The sequence below is a fragment of the Larimichthys crocea genome, chromosome VI, assembly GCF_000972845.2.
Source record: "Larimichthys crocea isolate SSNF chromosome VI, L_crocea_2.0, whole genome shotgun sequence".
Taxonomy (NCBI): Eukaryota; Metazoa; Chordata; class Actinopteri; family Sciaenidae; genus Larimichthys; species Larimichthys crocea.
In genome coordinates this window covers 13,222,982-13,241,331 of record NC_040016.1, presented here as the reverse complement: position 1 = coordinate 13,241,331, position 18,350 = coordinate 13,222,982, and the positions used below count along the sequence as shown (strand labels likewise).

At 40.6% G+C, this 18,350-nt stretch overlaps 1 protein-coding gene across 6 annotated transcripts in view; it reads right to left on the bottom strand.

The window, feature by feature from the left end:
- The window catches only part of kcnab2a (potassium voltage-gated channel subfamily A regulatory beta subunit 2a), a 79,625-nt gene that overhangs the window by 51,215 nt on the left and 10,060 nt on the right, over positions 1–18,350 (bottom strand). The window contains exon 2 of one of the 6 annotated variants that reach the window (XM_027279769.1): positions 2,808–2,985. The exons of 3 other annotated variants lie outside the window; for them this stretch is intronic. The gene's annotated coding sequence lies outside the window, so the exon portion shown is untranslated. Of the gene's footprint in view, positions 1–2,807; positions 2,986–4,729; positions 4,945–7,839; positions 7,975–18,350 lie in introns of those variants that run through there. 2 more of the 6 variants (XM_027279768.1, XM_027279770.1) reach the window with 2 other exon arrangements.

The window sequence follows — 18,350 nt, the reverse complement described above, 5'->3', positions numbered from 1 at the left end:
TTGAGCAGCCTTCTAGGCCCATCCAAGCATCGTATCTTTCATCTCTTACTGATCATTTATCTATTTGTTAATCAACTATCATTATATAATATATGCCAAACTACACAGCTGACTGAGTGCGGCCCTTTTCAGCCTCATTTCGTAACATTAAGGTCAGAAGACCAACCAGTCATCATTCTCAGATGTTCTTCAGATGAAAACCACCATTTCCATTTTACTGCTGGCTACAGTAACCAGTTAGGCATGCTTTCGATGATCACTCAGAATAAAAAAGGACTGCCAATGAAAATATCAAGCATATCTGATAATGATCAACACGTCCCAGACAAGGTCAGGAGCAAGCATGAGAGGGTAACTAAACAATGGCGCGCCAACCCTCCCACAACAACAGAGAGACAGTGCTTGATAATAACCCTGCTTGGAATGATGCAATTGCACATCCAGCTTACCACTTGGATCTCAAAAGGAAAGGGTGGTGCAAGCGTAGGGCAGGATGTAGGGGCGGTAAAGTGCAGCAAAGACCACAAAGTCCATTAGCTAACCTCACAGGGGACGAGACTGAAATGACTGCTAAAAATGTTGAGGAATGCATTTTTAAAAGCCGATCCACTGGATGTGCCTCTTCTGGGACCACGTCAGTTTTATTCTCACCTTGGTTTGCTTATAATTTGTCATTTTTATTTGATATTGTATTACCTTATTCAAAGGACTGCTACATCCCTCCACCACTAGATGGAGTCATGTACACACTCTGCGGACATGAGCTGAATGAATAAACCAACACACCAATGAAACCTCTGTAGTTTCCCACAGCTTTACTGTAAAGATTTTAACATCTTCACAGTAAAGGCTTTGGATACCAGAGTGTGGAATAATCAAACCTCCTTTAGACAGAAATATAAATCACATTACGACATAGAAAAACACTCTGCGGTAAAAATGCAGCAAAGAACCAGGCAGAGACAACATGCAGCCCACATTAACGCGTGAAGATCCTGATCCCACTTCATCATCCTGTGGCTGCTGTGCTCTGTGCATATGTGGGTGCACGACAGCAAACCATAGCCGATCCACTGCTTAGAGCGACTTGATTCTATGAATAATTCAAAGTGTCTGCCCAAGAAACAGGCCAATGCTGTGGAGAGGGCTACAGCAAGAGAGCATCTGGGCATGAATGAAGGTTGGGTGGGTGGGTGGGTGACTTAGGTATGCACGGATGCCAGTAACACACGTTTACAATACCTCATCGGAGCGTTTCAAGTCAACACCGTGGCCTGAGAGAGAGGGGAGCGGCACTGCTGATGTTTTAGCCCAGTTTACTGTAGTGGATAAAATCTAAGAGAGCCGCAGAGTGGCATCTATGTCACCCTGACAAATCCGTGAGCCGAGCAGCACCATGCTACCCTATTTCACCAGTGGCTGCACTCACGTGAGTCATGGCTCGTAACTGACATCGTAATGATAACATGAAGGTGACTTTCTCCTGTCATCAGTTTGGCAAGAAGCGAATAGGGTGTCCCATGTTCCCAAGGACTCATTTAACGCTCCGTGCTCACTTCATTTTAATCATGCCACGACGGGACACTAGTCATACCTGCTATCAGGCAATGATGATGCCATGACCCAGATGGGTAAAAAGCATAGTAGTATATCTACTACACAGCACAGCACAGCACAGCAGGATTATCTGCCACTGATGTGGATCACAGGACACTGTGGGCTGGGTGAGGAAGGCTATGACAGCATACTTTCTTTTAGAGCCTAAATACCTCAAATCTATTTAAGATGAGCTGCTTTTATTTGTCTTATGTTTTAATAAACTGAATTACTTTTAATGTTGGATTGCTGGTTTGACAACAACCAAGATAAATCATCTTTCAAATTCAGGAAATGTGACGGTTATTCAACACAATTTCATGCCGTTTTACAGACCCGGGCTATAGGAAATATAATACTGCATTTGGTATTAATGAACAAATCTGTATAGAATTATCATGAGCTGTGATGCAAACAAGAGCAAGGACAGTAAAACAGAAAAACAGTTCTGTCCTTTGATGAAGGTTTTTCAGCTATTAAGCCGGGTACTGAATTTCAGAACAACCATAGGTGAGTAAGAACATGTTCAGGATAAAAGAGAGCAAGTCCCAAAAGAAGAGTGACCACAAAAAAGTAGCTTTGATCTTACATTAACTGATTGTGCAGAAAGGGAATAAATAACAGTCTGTTTCATCACTATCAGGAGAAGAAGTGTCGGCACCTTCATTTGTCACACAGAAAGTCTAACTACAGATTAAGTGCAACCAGAAACTTAACCCAAACTATCAAATAACTTAATCACACACTCCAGTTGCCCTATCACCAATTCCTGCAGCACCACTTACAATATAAAAAGGTTTCACTGTAAAGACATCATACTGATGTAAACAGAAGACACAGGTGATTTTAACAGGTCAGACACAATAAAATTCACCAACACAATAACATATAACACATGCAGATGTGTGTTGCAGTTACAGTTGAAAACTACATCTATCAGGTGAACATCCAAGATTTTAGCATGACATCACAAAAGCATAATCGTACAGTAAAGTGATTTTTAAGTGAACAGCCGAATGACGCCCTGACCTGTCTAATTGGTGCATGGTTGCAGAAATTAGGAAAACTACCACATGGGGCACTCCTCTTTTTGCTCTCTCTGCAGTTTTACTGCAAGAGTTGATCAGCTGTTTTAACCTATTTAGATGCTGCACAAATCATTTCTCGTTTACATCTGATCACCATCTGTAGCAAATTGTAGAGCAATGCACCAGTCTCGCTGAGATGCCTGTAGTGAGTTGCAGTTTGAGAGGATGCTGCTGCTGCTGCTGCTCCTGCTGCTGCTGCTGACGACTGCAGCAATGCGGTACACTACAGAATCATCCTGGCTCAAGTTAGAGGGCTCGGATTTACTGCACTAATGGTCCAAGGTGCACTTTGCAGATTAAACTGCAGACAGAGAGAGACGGCAAGAGAGAGAGGGAGAGAAAGAAAGAGAGACATGAAGCACAAAGAAAAGTATAGACAGAAAATAGCTGATATTAGGGCACAGCCATCCTATTATAGACAGAAAATAGCTGATATTAGGGCACAGCCATCCTATAACTGCTTAAACATGTCTAATAGCTGTAGCCAATCTATAATATTTCTACTAAATACTGCATCAGCTCTGACTATGCAGAGTGGATGTTTTAATGTTTCTTTAAGTGATGGATGGATTTCTTTTTTGATTTATCAGGTAGAGAGGGATCACTAAGTGTCCAGGCATCTGATGAGCCTTCAAAAAGGACTTCCTGCTTTGGATTTTATCCATTTCACTGGATACACTGTAGGAAGTAGCAACACGCCCACACCAATTGAGCCCCTTGCGTTTTCTATATACAGCGTTATTGTTGATGTGGACGTGGCCTGAAGCATTGAGAGTTATGGGTTTTCTAAGTATGTTTACAACTGCAATACAGCACATAGTGATGTGATATTGATTTTACTCACCTAAATAAAAAAAAGAGACATAATATCTGCACTTTCTTCCCTATTTTTTACCCAAGGGATGCACATAATCATATTTTACATAAAGATAACCTGCTAATTATTTTACTCAACACTGATCAGAATCAGAATTACATGAGAATTAGCGAGCTGCATCAATAATTTATGACCCTTTTTGTCCTTGAAACATATTTTACTTCTTAGATATGTACAAATAACACAAACCATCCCTGTGATACAGAGACTGGAGACACAAAGGAGAACTTTTAATAACTCATTAGTGCTCCATCATACACAGAATATGTCACCTTGTCCGCTGTCTGCTTTATACAGACAAAAATAACATTTTAGGTGTTAAAACATTTGTTCAAACTCCGGAGAAGAGGCTTCCTGTTTTTGTTATTGAACTTTTTTACTTTTCTTTATCATGATGATCATTTAAGGAAACTAACAATATAGTATCTCAATAAGAATTATCTGGTTATTGGTTACCAACTTGTATATCACAATCTTATATACAATACAAGAAGTATATACAATTTTTGACAATTAATTGACACCATGTGTGAATTCATTTCAATTTTCAGTCAATTATCACAATAATATTAGCCAATGTTTTAATAAAAATCTAATTTACCACTCATTACATTAATTTAAGAAAACACTTCATATAATTATTTTAAGTATTCTTGTAACTGTCAAAAGTTCAGTATCGGATTCAAAAACTCCAAAGATCCCCTCAGGATAAAATGGATTTATAGTTTAGACTTAACACATTACAGCTGAAGAGGGGTGCTGGTCAAAGAAGAAAGATGATGAGCTGGAGTCATGAAAAACATGCATTTCCATAGTTTCTGTTAAGCTTGTCTCATACATCTCAGTCTCTTCCAAACAAAATGCAAAACTGAGTCAGAAACGGCTGCTCTCCATGCTTTCCATCGATAAATCCACCTACACCCAGCCTGAGTGAATCCCCTCTTGAGACAGGGCTTACGTGAGCAAGGCAAGCAGGCAGGCGATACTGGCCTGGAAAGCACAGCATGGTACGGTGTTGTGTAGTATGTTGGCAGCTGCAGAAAACGCACACGGACCCGAGCAGATGGCCACAAAAGAGAGAGAGACAGGCTAACAGACGAGAACTGCCGGGGATATCCTACATGGGAGTTCAGTGAGGCAAAGAGAGAGAGCGAGACGCTAACCTAACCTCGTTCTCCTTCAGGCAACAAAGAGGACTCAGACGGAAATCTCTTCTTTGGAGAGATTCATCAAAGGATCAAAGTCAAAACCATGTAAAGATGTGAATCCATGTCAGCTCGTCGTCTTTACTTTCATCATCCCACAGTTTGAGGTTTCGGAAATTGTGTCCTCTCTGTTAAGCTGTGGAGGGCCCTTGATTACAGAAACGGCGCAGGTCACTGGCTGCCAACAGAGGGAGAAAAAAAAAAAGCTAACAGCAATTTGCATAAATAGCCTATTTATACAGCAAACTTCTGATACAAATCCTCCTCCCCCCCGGTTAAGGGAAGTTAAAAGCGCAACTGAAGCACTGAAGCTGTCAGGAATCATTAAAGACAGCTGCAGCTGTTTTACACACAGAGGTTTACGAGATATTATGGTCAAACTTTAAGCCATGCCCGTCATCAGCTGCCATGACTGCGTCTACATAGATTAGAGTTCAGCATCAAAGGTCTAATGTAGGGCATTGTACACTGAAGTAATGCTGTTATATTTTGCACATTTTGATCCGGCCCTTTTCATATCACACTCTAAGTGGTTATTATACTGTATGAGATGTATGGTCCCAGATTGCCTGTATCACTGACAGCGTGAAAATGAATCAGCACGCTGTATGTTCTTGCTCAACATTTTCCTTTATGCTGATGTGCTGACTGATAGTGATTCCCCAACATTAAAACATGCTGCTGCACAAGCAACGCTATCCATTACAAACACACGTCAGGTTTACGGGCCCATCTGGAAACACGGAAAGAATGATATCACGAGCGAGGTCGGTGACGGACTGTACGGACTAACTTGGGCCTGTGAAGCTGAAATGAAGCCCTTGCTGGCACTGCGGGGAGAGAACATGCTGCAGTGAACCGGGAGCACAGAGCAGCACACTGCAGTAGAAATATGAAACCATCTTTCTCTTGTTCTGGGTTCATCCCAGCGCTCCCTCTGCACACCAAAGACAAATGAAAAGACAAAGAAAATGAGGGGCGGAGAGACAAGTGTGCCGGCTTCACACTCCTGCACTTGGCATGAGGTATTTGAACTGCAAGTGTCCACAGAGACCAGACAAGGGCTGAAAAATCTTTAGGTTAGATCATGGTGTTAAACTGACCTCTTTTACCATGTGCTCGATCCTGTTAGACAGGTAGTGCTTTAGGACCACTCCCCACACACCCTGAAGCATCACAGATGAACTGGGTGCCCCTGCCTCTCTCGTAGGTCTCTGTGCCTGTTAAAATCATAACTGCATGCAGCCTTTCAGAAACGTAGGCATGCCTGGAAAATCCTTCCAGTTCCAGTCGCTTTCTCTCTGCTTCACATCCCAGATTTCATTAACATCCTTTCAGTACGCATAGCCTGCCCTGTTTTTTTTTGTTTTTTTTGTTGTTTTTTTTATCCTTGTCCAAGTACAACAGCTCTATCCGCATCACTGCACATGTAATGACACATGAGCATGAGCAGGATGTACAGTGGACTTCAATATTTAGTCGTGCACAGGTGAGCAGAAAGCATGATGTAAAAGCAGAGCTTGACAGAGTGGCAAAAGTACATATTAATACATCCAGACATCATTAGGGAGGATGAAGAGGACAGCAGCAGATCAGTAAAACTGTATTAATACCAGTGGTACAGTATTTTTTTTGCAGTATATCTGCATGGCAGCCAACTACAGTATTTCTGTGCACATCAGAGCAACAAATCTAATGGCCTTGTGTTTTAATATTTCTACTTAATACCGCATCAGCTGTGTCCACAAAGCGTAGTGGTTTTAACGTTTCTATAACTGATGGATGGAGCTGTGGGTTCTCGCTAGGTTTGTCCTAACAGACTGGTAACAGGCCTAAATAAATTCCCAGTGACATTTTGCCCTAATCTAACAGCATACCCATGTCTGTGTTTGTCAGGGAGGTTGCTGTGGTGATGCAACAATAACCATAAACACAGACATTATATCTAGGGGTGGTATTTAAATGATCTGGGTTTAGCTTATCGTGTAGTGAGTGCAGATGGCAGACAGCCATTGCAGCAGATAAAAGTCATTAAATACTCAGCCTGTACTGCTGGTCTTTTATTTATACAATTACACTTATCATTTAAATAGACTGTTCAATAATTCAGAAGGTTTTTTATGTATCTTCCAAATGTCTTCACATATACAAGCCCTTGATACCTCGTATTGTATTTTCCAGCCAGACAGAATTCAATCTTCCCCCTCAGGGTGCTACCGTGCCACTTTGATGGATGCTGTTTCTAACGGACGGGGAAAACATAGAGAGTATGGTCCAGAGTTCTTAATGAAATCTGGTACAAATGCAGTAAGTGGCTGACGGCTCTTTGAACAGATTCTGAGTGGCCCCAGGAGAAGCAGCCTGCGGCGACTAGCAGCCGACACACACCCTCTGAGGAGTAGGAGAGAAAAAGTAACAAAAAAATAAACACTGCCTGAAAACAAGAAATTGGAAAAGGAAGAGGAGGAGGAGGAGGATGAGGAGAGAAGAGAAAACTGCAGTTGAGAAGACATTGCGAGGAAAAAGCTGAGTAGGCACTAGAGAGCAGGCTGGTCCAGGGAGGCCCTGTGCTGCAAAACAGCAGTGCTATGCATCACTTCTCCCACTGTGATCTCTTTCTCCATCTCAGACCTTCACTTCCCTCCTCTCATGTCCTGTGGTAACATTTGACACTCTGGTCACAAGCATGCTTAGATTTCACAAGGCTTTCTCCAAAAAAAAAAAGCTTGTCTGGAAATGAATCATCGTTGATCAAACAGTAAGTAAAATGTGTTTTGAATTCCACACAAGTCAAACCAATGCAAATCTAAATAAACCCTATGACTGCATTAAGACAGCCAAACAATGTCTAGCTTGCGATTTGCCATTAACAATATGTTAGGCCACTCTAAACATGAAATATTAAACAAGCTTCGTTCTGCACTCTTTTTAGACGTTCTGTGTTTAGACAGAGGGTTACTGCACTACAAGAGGTAGAAATGTCTCTAATAGATTTCTTAAAAACATTTCATTTGACACGGTTAGTGAAAGTAACTAAGAATGAGTTAATAAACGGGTTCTTACTGGAGAAAACTGGTATAGCTGTGGTATAACCCTGTGACCTTAAAGTAATACGATGGTCTCAGTGCAGCATCCTGCTGTCGCTTTACTGGAACAAGACATGCTTTTCCTATTCCTCTGTGTGTCATTAGAACTAGTGCAAGGTCAATGAGGAAGTGAAAAAGTGTAAGGAGGAGGTGATATTTCAATGACATATCTGCACTCACTTATGTACCAACTCATGAAACTGCTGCAAATGTGCTTTCACACATCTCAGTTCAAGTCCTGTTATGGTGTTAGTATGGTTGAGTGTCACACAGGAAGGAGAGCACCCCACTCCTCTGCAACTGTGAAGCTTCTCTTCATACTGACACCGTCCTTGTGCTTTAGGTTTGAAGCTTCAGTCATAAATCAAATCAAATTTTGTATTTGTATAGCCCAAAGTCACAAAGTACATTTGCCTGGGAGGGATTTACGATCTGTACAGGGAGTGACACCCTCTGTCCTTAGACCCTCGGTCATAAGTAGTCGGTTATGCGTCCGAGTGGACTATGAATTAAAGTTCCTCCAATATACACAATAAAAGAAAACACTGCTGTTTCTTCTCTGTAAGAATCTTAAAGATAAGGTAATAAAACCCGCTCCAGCCACCAAATGCTTTAACCCGTTTATTCCCATTCTTGGTCACAACATGTAGAGAATATCCCAGCACGCACTGTTCGGATCAAAGAAAAACACACCGGACATCCTTCATTTTGTTAAAGATCGGAACATTTTATCTAATTAAATTTCTTCCGATTAAAAGTCTAAAGTCTGTTTGTCTACAATGAATGATGAAAGATCGGTATTATCGTAATAACTAAAATGTGCATGAGAGGAAAAAGGAGGGCAAATGATAAGAGCAGGAAAGCGTTGGATGAATGTGTGAAAGCACATTGAAAAAAGGAGAAAACACAACATCACAGCGCCCACCTGAGATAACGCGTTCCTCCCTCAGAGATCCTGAACTTCTCGTTTCCTCTGTACCACAGCGCCCCCTACATAGGCTGTCAGTGTATCACGGTATTAAACTGAGACTTTGTGACAAACTGGCAAATTACACATACAGTATATCCACCCACTCACCCACAGTTCTCACTCACACAGTCCATGGTACTTTGCCCACTCAATGTGGTAATGTTGACAAGGATGACCAATGCACTCAGTCACACACAGAACATACTGTACATAAACTGCATGCACATTCACTCCAAAAACCAGCATACTGATTATATGGAGGTTTGTGCAGGTAATTTAACAGCCACTCGAGCAAACTCCTGTGTTTGGTTCATATCTTTGATGCATGAACTCTCATTCTAGCATTTGCTGTCACTGTAGTTACCACAGAGGAAAAGCCAGCACTACAAACGCATGTTTCTAAGGCTACAAACGTGCCGTTGCTTCATTATATTTTATTAGTTCTGTGTTTTCCTTCACAAAATAGGAACAACAGATGAAAGCAGCATTGTCACCACAAACCGTCATAGTTAAACCATTCAGGATTGTTTCTACATAAAGCCACATCACGTTTCAGTTTTCTTTCTTTGTTTGGAGCAGGTACGTCAGCCGCAAAAAAGAAAAGAAAAAAGAAAGAAAAAGAAACACCTGCTTGCACTCCATTAAGTACATCCCGAAATAAATAAACAGAGGCTAGCACCTACAATTAAGAATATATACGTATGCATTAGCAAGCAACATTGGCACAGCTGCTGTTGGGTTGGTATATAGCTCTGTGTCTACTTCAGCAACATTTTGCTAACGTACAGAACTGCAGCTGGAAAACCTCTTTTAAATTCAATATGTGTCCATGCTGACGGATTCTATAATTCTATGTATGCCTATGCCTATGTAAGCCACAGTTATTGTTCCTAAATGCTTGGACTGGTCTTGGCCAACCATTTAAAGTCTGTGTAAAGGCAATTCAGAGTTTTTTCTTTCAAAATACATTAAATATGTTGGAAAATAATTGCTGCAAACATTTGAAAAGACTTTGAACGATAGACTACTGAAATGTGGAGTTAGAGGTTAAAACTGTTTTTCACCATTTTTTCACCTGCACCCCTAGCAGAGAGATAGAGATTCATTTATCTCGCTTAGAATGTTTCAAAGTTAGTCGTGTCATTTTCTGAACTCATCTGACACGTTTCAGTCGCTTCAACGTTGCTGCTTGACTGCTCCCATGAGTGGACGTGGCTTCAGTGGATTCAGCGGACACGCCCCCACAGCCCTGCAGCTGAGAATCATTTTTACCCTAATTTCATAAAGTTGTCGATATTTTTAATCATTTGAATTTGGCTGGGTGGTTAATAACACTTTTGTCTTTGGTCTGACAAACTCAGAACACATATTTATTCTTACCCTACACAGACTTTAACCTTAGTCAACGACTAATTACTACGACGATTACTGAATGCTAAATACATAAAAAATATGGACACTGTTACTGTTGATAAGTGAGGGGTCCTATAGTCTTATTACCATAGACAGAAACAAATATCTATACCATCACAGCCCACAGAGGATATGGATTGGTGTTTAGGACACATCCCTAATGACAGAAAATAGATTTTAGAGTAAACAACAGAATTATGTCCACACATACAAAAACTGTTGGCAGCCTCAGACAATTAAGATAAGTCAGGTCCAGCTGGGCTCCATACTGTGCCACTGAAATGACAGAAAACACTAAAGATTCGCAGAGCAAAGACAATCTGCCTGTCTGACATAGAATGTGTGATTCACACAGGCTTTAAATGCCAGCCGAGGGAGGCTGCGGCCTTTATCGTGGTTATCAGCTGTGAGACTGTCCTTAGTGTTACATCCTTCACTGTTACCCCAGGATCAAATGCACGCTACTGATAAAAATCCAACTGTAGATAAACATAAAATGTTCGGGCTTCCATCCTTCTGATCACATACATGTGTGCAGATCTGACTCACTCATGGATGAGTTGTCAGGGTCACTTTCCACACACACATATACCACCTCAGGACACTAAGGCAGCTGCTCTTTATATCAAAACACTGCTCCTTATAGCAGCTGGAAACATCACTCACTTATCTTTGTGACTCTAGCATTTGTACTCCAGAGGGCACTGCAACTAATTGCATAATAAAGTTACTCTACATGTCATATGACTCAATAGGACACAAAACTCTACTGTATGCCAAACAGCTGGTTACTGGCTTGTTTTTCTTTGTGTTATGGAAGCAGAGAAATGCTTTCAAACTAAATCTGAGTACCAACACGGGAGCTGCAGTGCAGCGAGCATATAAAATACAGAGTCTTCTTTTGAAAGTAGGACAAACTTAATGGCTTCATGCAAGTGCCCACACAATGACTGGATGGTAGTGTATGGATCCATCTAGGCGTGCTTTAACGTAGTAGCTATTTGAGTTTCTATAGGTAGATTGACATCGAGAGTCCATCTCCGTCTTTCTTTATCTGCACAAACACAAACACGTCCGCATTACTTCAGACTACCTACACAAAGCCATAGTGCCTGAGCGGTCAAGCATGAGAATAGTAGCAGGTTTCCTGAGGCATAAAGGGTTAACATCACACTGTTTATTCATGTCCACATATATGCTGTTGGCCAATCCATAGTTTATGTCACATACAATCATTGAGGAAGTTCAAATGTTTGTTTACCGACTGATTCACGTGTCCCTGAGGCATCAAACAGCCACGCTGCAGAAGACAGGGCTTCTGTGTGTATTAGGCTAATAGCACTTGTTTTGATCCTGTGTGTCAGTGCAATGTGTCCAGGTGTTACGTTGAATCAACGTGCCATCTGTGCTGTTACATTAACCTTGGTAGACCGTGAGGCTAACAGCATGCAACGTGTAGGACTGTGAGAATATGTAATACTGCTCGCAGAAGTGCTGTAACATTAAATGCATTTGCCTGTGGTTAAGTCTTACTATTTTTTACTACTGTTATTGTTATTTTCTCAGCGATCCATAGTGTAAAAGATTTCGGAGCTGGTAAAATTTGTTATTTAGTAGCTAAGTTTGTCCGTTTGTTATTTTTCAAGTAAATACTGCTGCTGGTTATAGCTTCTTCTCCAATGCAAGGTCTCTTCTCTATTTCATAACACTGTACGTTCACTACCTTTGGGTTATTGGACTGTTAAACAGACTAGATAAGCTGTTTGCAGACACCGCTTTAAGTCTGGGATAATAATTAAAAAAAAAAGGTTATTTATAGGATATTTGCAGACCTAGTTTATTTATTTTTAAAAAAGGAACACAGGGTTGAATTTTTATACAAGTTAATAACTGCTAGTAGTATGATCCCTTTATATTAACTGAGTAAGGCTCAAGTCTGAAGCTCAAGACAAGTACTAATCACCTTCATAGGCAACTGAATCTCCCACATATCCACCTAAACCCGTTTGAAAATAATCCTGAAAGAGTCAGCAAGAGAAATGCTGTCTCATTCTTTACTTTATCTTCCATCTTTATCTCTCAATATGTTTATCTGTTTGCCTCTCTACTTCCTACAGTGTTGTCCATCTGTCGCTCAACCTGCTTGAAGTAGCCCCTCCCTGTACATATCACTACCTCTGCCATGGTACTATTACCTTTTTGTTTGTACAATCACTCTCAAATGAAATACCCTTCCCCTTCTATTTCATTAGTGAATACATACAACTCATCAATACGACAGAAGCCATGTTTTAAACAGAGATGGTTTGGAGAGACATTTCTTTGGTATAAAAAGTTTATTTTGTTCTCTCAGAATGATCCAACACCTACACATACATTTAAAAATACAAAAACAGCCGTTTCTAGCAAAATTCAGATATTTTTCGTCTGTTCGTGTATTTAAATATTTATTTCTCCATTAATTTATTTATACTCGTCATTTCTTGTCCTTCACAGAGGCTGGATTTCAGTGGTAGATGACTGTGGTGGATTCCCTTCCTGTTAACTAACAATACGACGCTACAAAGGGCATATCATCGCCAAAGCCTGAATGACTTAAGAGTGGAAAACCTTCAACCTGTCCAGGATTTTCCAGGTTGTAGTGTGACAAGATGATGACGGGGAAACAATTTGGCGTCGACAGCATGTATCCATTCTGCCTCATGTCATCAGCCCAGGCTGCTATGGGGAGAGGGGTGGGAATAAATTCTTGGCATGCATTAGGCCCCTTAGTATCAAATGAGCACTGTCCGAATGCCACGGCTTACATAAACATTATTGCTAAATGGGTACATCCCATCTTGGCTACTTTTTCCAGGACAAGGTTTCCTCAACATGACAGCGACTTCAAACGTATATTCCCAACATCACACCTTTGGGATGACGTTGTTTGCTTTGTCAAGGTGCGTCTAGAAAAAGCTGGAGCAATGGTGACACATTCATGTCAGACGGTGACTAAACACCTTAACGGATCCAAGCCTCAAGAAAACAGACTATTCAGTAGGCCAACATGGACATTTTGAGTACTACAAGCAAGGTGTACTAAATAAGACATACTACAGTGAACACACAAAGGCTGTAAGAAAGTGAAAATACCCAATTTGAATCCTTAACCCACACTCTGGGTCATTGTGGCCACGCTGCCCACACGGTTATCGGTTATCCCCGCTGGTTTACTTATTACAAAAATGTAACCTATTGACTGCTAGCTGCTAAACGGGGCACGAATACCAAGTTTTAAAATGGGTCCTGCTGATATAAGATATTGGTGAAACAGTGTCATGCCAGTGATTATATTATGCTGGTGTTTTTATTAAGTTTATTACTGTAGCAATTGTAAACATAATAATATGAATATTATGTATCAGCTACTTTTTAAAACAAACCATTTAAAGTAAACTTTTTTTTTCTATTTACCTGATTATTATCCTCAAAAATACTTGATTAGTAACAGTAGAAGTCAGAGACAGAGAAAGTTGGATTAAATGGATCGGTTTTTAGATCCGAACAATCTTGTCTCAGTACCACGCAAGCAGAGGGCTAACAGAGGGGCACAGAAGTCTAACCTACTGTCCACAACAAACACCATGCAGGTCCCTCGGTGTAAAAAAACAGTGTTTTGTGTCAGGTTTGAATATAAAAAAAGATTTACTTTTTCCCCTCGTCCTCAAATTCCTTCTTTCACTGCACTTACGTTGTCCTATTTAACATCTACAAAGAGCACATCATAAGACTTTCCAAAAGTAGAGAGAGTTTTGTCACAGAATGATTGTGTGAAGAGACATGAAATTATCACCCAGCCCTACCTGTTATCTGCAGAAAAAAAGAGAGGAAATGAAAACCAAGTACATAATCCACCCCTGATCTTACAGGCCTAACCTTGCAGTCATACAAGGTTATCTAATGGATACATTCGACATAAGTACTAACAAAAGTATTATATGTTGATTGGCAGGTTTGTCCTGTCTAACTAGTACTGTTTTTTCTCTGCATTTTTCTTTCCATTAATCTATTTTCACTCTCTCCCACTTTTCACTTCTCTGTCTGAGAGCTAAGTGCCGGGTCAACCAGCTCTCAGCTCTCACTGCAGCAGAGAAACACACTAGGACTGACAAAGCTCGTACGGAGGGATGTGATTTCATTTGTTTTCAAGATGCGTTTATAGCAACGATGCAACTTTATTCAAGTGTGGCTGATCGTACTACTTAAGATTTGTGCCCCCTCATATCATTCTTGTCATGTGCGAGCAGAACTAAAGAGCCTTTCCTCTCAACCCATTTTCCTGAACCATTTACTCTGTCTCTTTTGAGACTACCTAAATGAGATAGGCTATGGACTGTTTTAGTCAGGGGCTGGCCCAGCCAATATGTGCTGGGGCCAACTGGAGGACCCTGGAGCAGAGCAGAGACAGCCTGCATCTATGTGACGGATATACATAGAGAAAAATGTGGCAGTGACACCATGTAAGGCATGTGTTGAAACTTCTAACACTAATGTCTCACAGACTGGGGACACAGAGCACATACGCAAACACTAATTTGTGCACATGACACTAAAATAAACTAAGAAGAGTTAGCCTAAAATAAACATTTAGCACATTTTAGGTGTAATGTAATAAGATTAGTATGCTTAACGGGCAAAATAGTGCTGGAGGTTTAACAATGTAGCAGCACAGAAAAATTCCACACTCTGACTGAGGCATCCTAATCAATCTCAAGTATCTGCAGCAAATACAGACATGACTGCGATAACTCAGCCATCATAAACAGCACATGTCTCCTAAGTCACACACACACACACACGTTATCAGACAGTCAGCACTAAATCGTTATTCACACCTTCAATATTGTTGCCATAATTCACGTAAGCTGTTCACACAGTGCTGTGATGTATCACGAGGAGAGTGGTCTGGTCTTTGTCAATTGGATCTACACTCACAAATCAACACTGACACACGTTAGTTAAAATGAAGCACTGGGAAAAAAATGGCACCATAAATCACAATGATCGCACAGAATCAGGGATCATCAGAGAAATATTGAGGGAAGAAATAGCCACGCTGCATGTCAGCACTGACCTGTGCGATCTAAAAGTAGCTTGTACGTGGGAAAATGTGCACTTTGTGTGCGCTATTCAGGACCATCGGCCTGTGATATTTGTGGTCAGTGTCGAGAAGGAGGCTCAATGTGTAGACAGTGGCTCACACTTGCTTACTTACATTTAAAAGATTTTCTTGCTTTACAGTGGAGGCGGGCCTCCTCCAAAATCAGAAGATGCCAATACACCTTTATGAAAATAAAGACTTCATGGGAAAATTGCAGAGGCACTATTTTACATAACATATATCTAGTGAGTGAAGCTAGTTTTTAAGACTGTCATCTAGTGGCTGAATTCATCACAAAATACAAAATGCATGGCAGCGATTGTGATACATTTTAAGATTGTTTTGCTGTGGTTGATCAAAACAATATATTGTAATGTTGGTAAAAAAACAAAAAACATTTACATTTTTAGCAGTTTGGAGTTTGTTTGTTTTTTATTGGCAGTGAGGTGGTGAAGTCTGGTCAGGGTTTTTTTTATGCCAGGCACACATTTCACACACAAAGTCACTACAATGCATAAAAGTGTATAAAATGCACAGTCTGAGACTAGGCTTCAGAGATCTAAAAATAAAAACACCCTCAAGAAATATATACTTAACACTTAGACAGTTATACAGAGTGCTTAACAGTGCAAAAACACAAGGGAGGATATTGATTAAATAAAGATTAAAATATTTGTTATTAAATTATATCAAGTCACACAACTCTTGCAAAGTTAAGTCACTGTCCAGACCTACTCAGGGTTGTAAAAGCGGTCATGTGACAAACTTTTAAAAAAAGGCCAGTCCAGCACATACGGGTACTTGTAACATGTGACCACGCCCCTTTTTGGGGGGATAGAAAACTCAAGATTCTATATGCAATGCAATCTTTTTGCATTTTGGTTACAATTTGAACTTGTCCAACTGGGTCAAAGACCCAAGTATTGTTAATAATGAATTACCAGGTATCAAGTGTTACAAGTGTAAATAACCAGTCCATTAATAGCCAACTGTTTGATCTGGGCTACGTTAGATTTGGTTAACCCGCGTGTTGTTCTGGGGTCAGAATGACACAGTAAGACCAAAGGTGTAACACTGAATTGATTAACAATTTATACTAGGCCTATATGCTTTACAGTCAAACCAGGCTGGATCATGTTTAACCACAGAGGACAAAAGGTGTATGGCAATCATTAGGACATTACGAGGGTTAAAGACTGACTGTACTCCAGGCATCTGCCTCCTACTCAAGCTAGCATCCATCAGTAGTAACTGTCACCAGCATCATTTAGCCACTGACCACACTGACAGCGAATATCCATGCACCTTATGCGTCTCAAATCTCAGTGTGAGAGCCCTCATTATTAATACAGATATTTCTGGTTTCTTATTCTGCACAGAAGCTAAGTATTTATTGTTATTTATTGTTATTCACACTGATGCCAATTTAAAGAATTACCGTTCTCTGGAAGCTTACTGCTCTTGGGATCCCATTGGCTTTCCAGGAAGAATGAACTAGAGATCTTTTTTTTTTGTGTATGTTTATTTATTTTACCTACCACACAACAGCTTTTTCCCACTATTTTCCTGTTTTTTCCTGATGATGTGGAAGCATTATTCTTTCCTCCAGAACGGGACAAAGCCAGGCAATTTGCGCTTGATGACGCGATGTATCCACCAATACATTTTCCATGCTGAAGCAGACATTTCAAAGCAAAGAGCCATTTTAATAACACTTAGGGCTGTAAATTAAGCCTTTTGTTAGTCAACTAACACATTATCCTCAATTGTGTGGGCATATTTCTCAGGGTTTTCTCCATTAGAGTGATTTATTAAGTTCCAAGGACATACAATAGGCTACCTAGCACAAAGCAAGGGCATTGTATTTATAGGAGTCAGGACTGACCACTAATGTTTCATGGATCTAACCGATGAAATTCAAATCAGCAGCTGTTTCCGCCTGACATTGAAAACCATGAAAAGATCTTGAGATGAACTTCACTGTGATGAAGAGTCACCCATTTTATGGAGGATACTTTTCTAGCCGACTTGTGTGCCGGAGATTGTCAGCCATTATAATTTTCCTTATAGTTAGGACTACTCCTGTGTCACTTTATTAACATCCACGCCAGCAACGGTATTATTTTCACCATCACCACATCAATGCTTTGGCAGCTTAATGGTCTTTTCAGACGGGGAGCAACTGACATGCTTCATAATTCGTTTTCTATGAGAGAGGTGAGCAGCTAGGGATGTTTGGACAATCTGACAGGTGACTGTCAAGAAAAACTGTCAAGGTTTTGCTAGTAACTTCTGTCTGGCACTGACTACCATGGATGAGAGACTGATGCTAAATCTAAGCAAGGCTATTAAGTTATGACAATGCTAATTTAGCTAATGTTGGCCAGCAACAGTCGGCTCTGGGTTATCCTTCCTGGAAGTAACAAGGAAGGGACATGCTGTGGCTTCCATCCCAGTGGACGGCGTGTTAAACGGACACAGTAGCACAAGATACGTGGCTATGAGCCCTGTCTCTCGGAGTAACAGTGTTTTTCCTGCATGCCTATACAGTGTGTAATGTTAGACGACCAATCACCAGCATGATTGCATTTTGGTAAAAGCATGCTGCATGATTATTGGCTCAGCGACACTGATGAGATTTACTCATTATGACCCTTTTAGACACAATGTGATTTGCGCTGTGCTCACCACACTCTGCACTCTGCTCCCAGAGTTCAGCCATGTTAAACTTTGGCCGTTAAGTGCACCAGCGGCTACCTGGCTAGCTGCTATCTACTTGTCTAAAAACAACGCAATGCAACCAACCAGATGGTTAATGTAGAGAGAGGATCCTCTTTTTTTATTTATTTTTTTAAAACATAAAAAGACACAGTCCTTCCTCTATTGAACCAACATTTAAATTAATGCGAGGTATTTTTTACTCAATGAAACCATCTTCGGTTTCAGTCTGACTAACTTGTGGTATTAACATT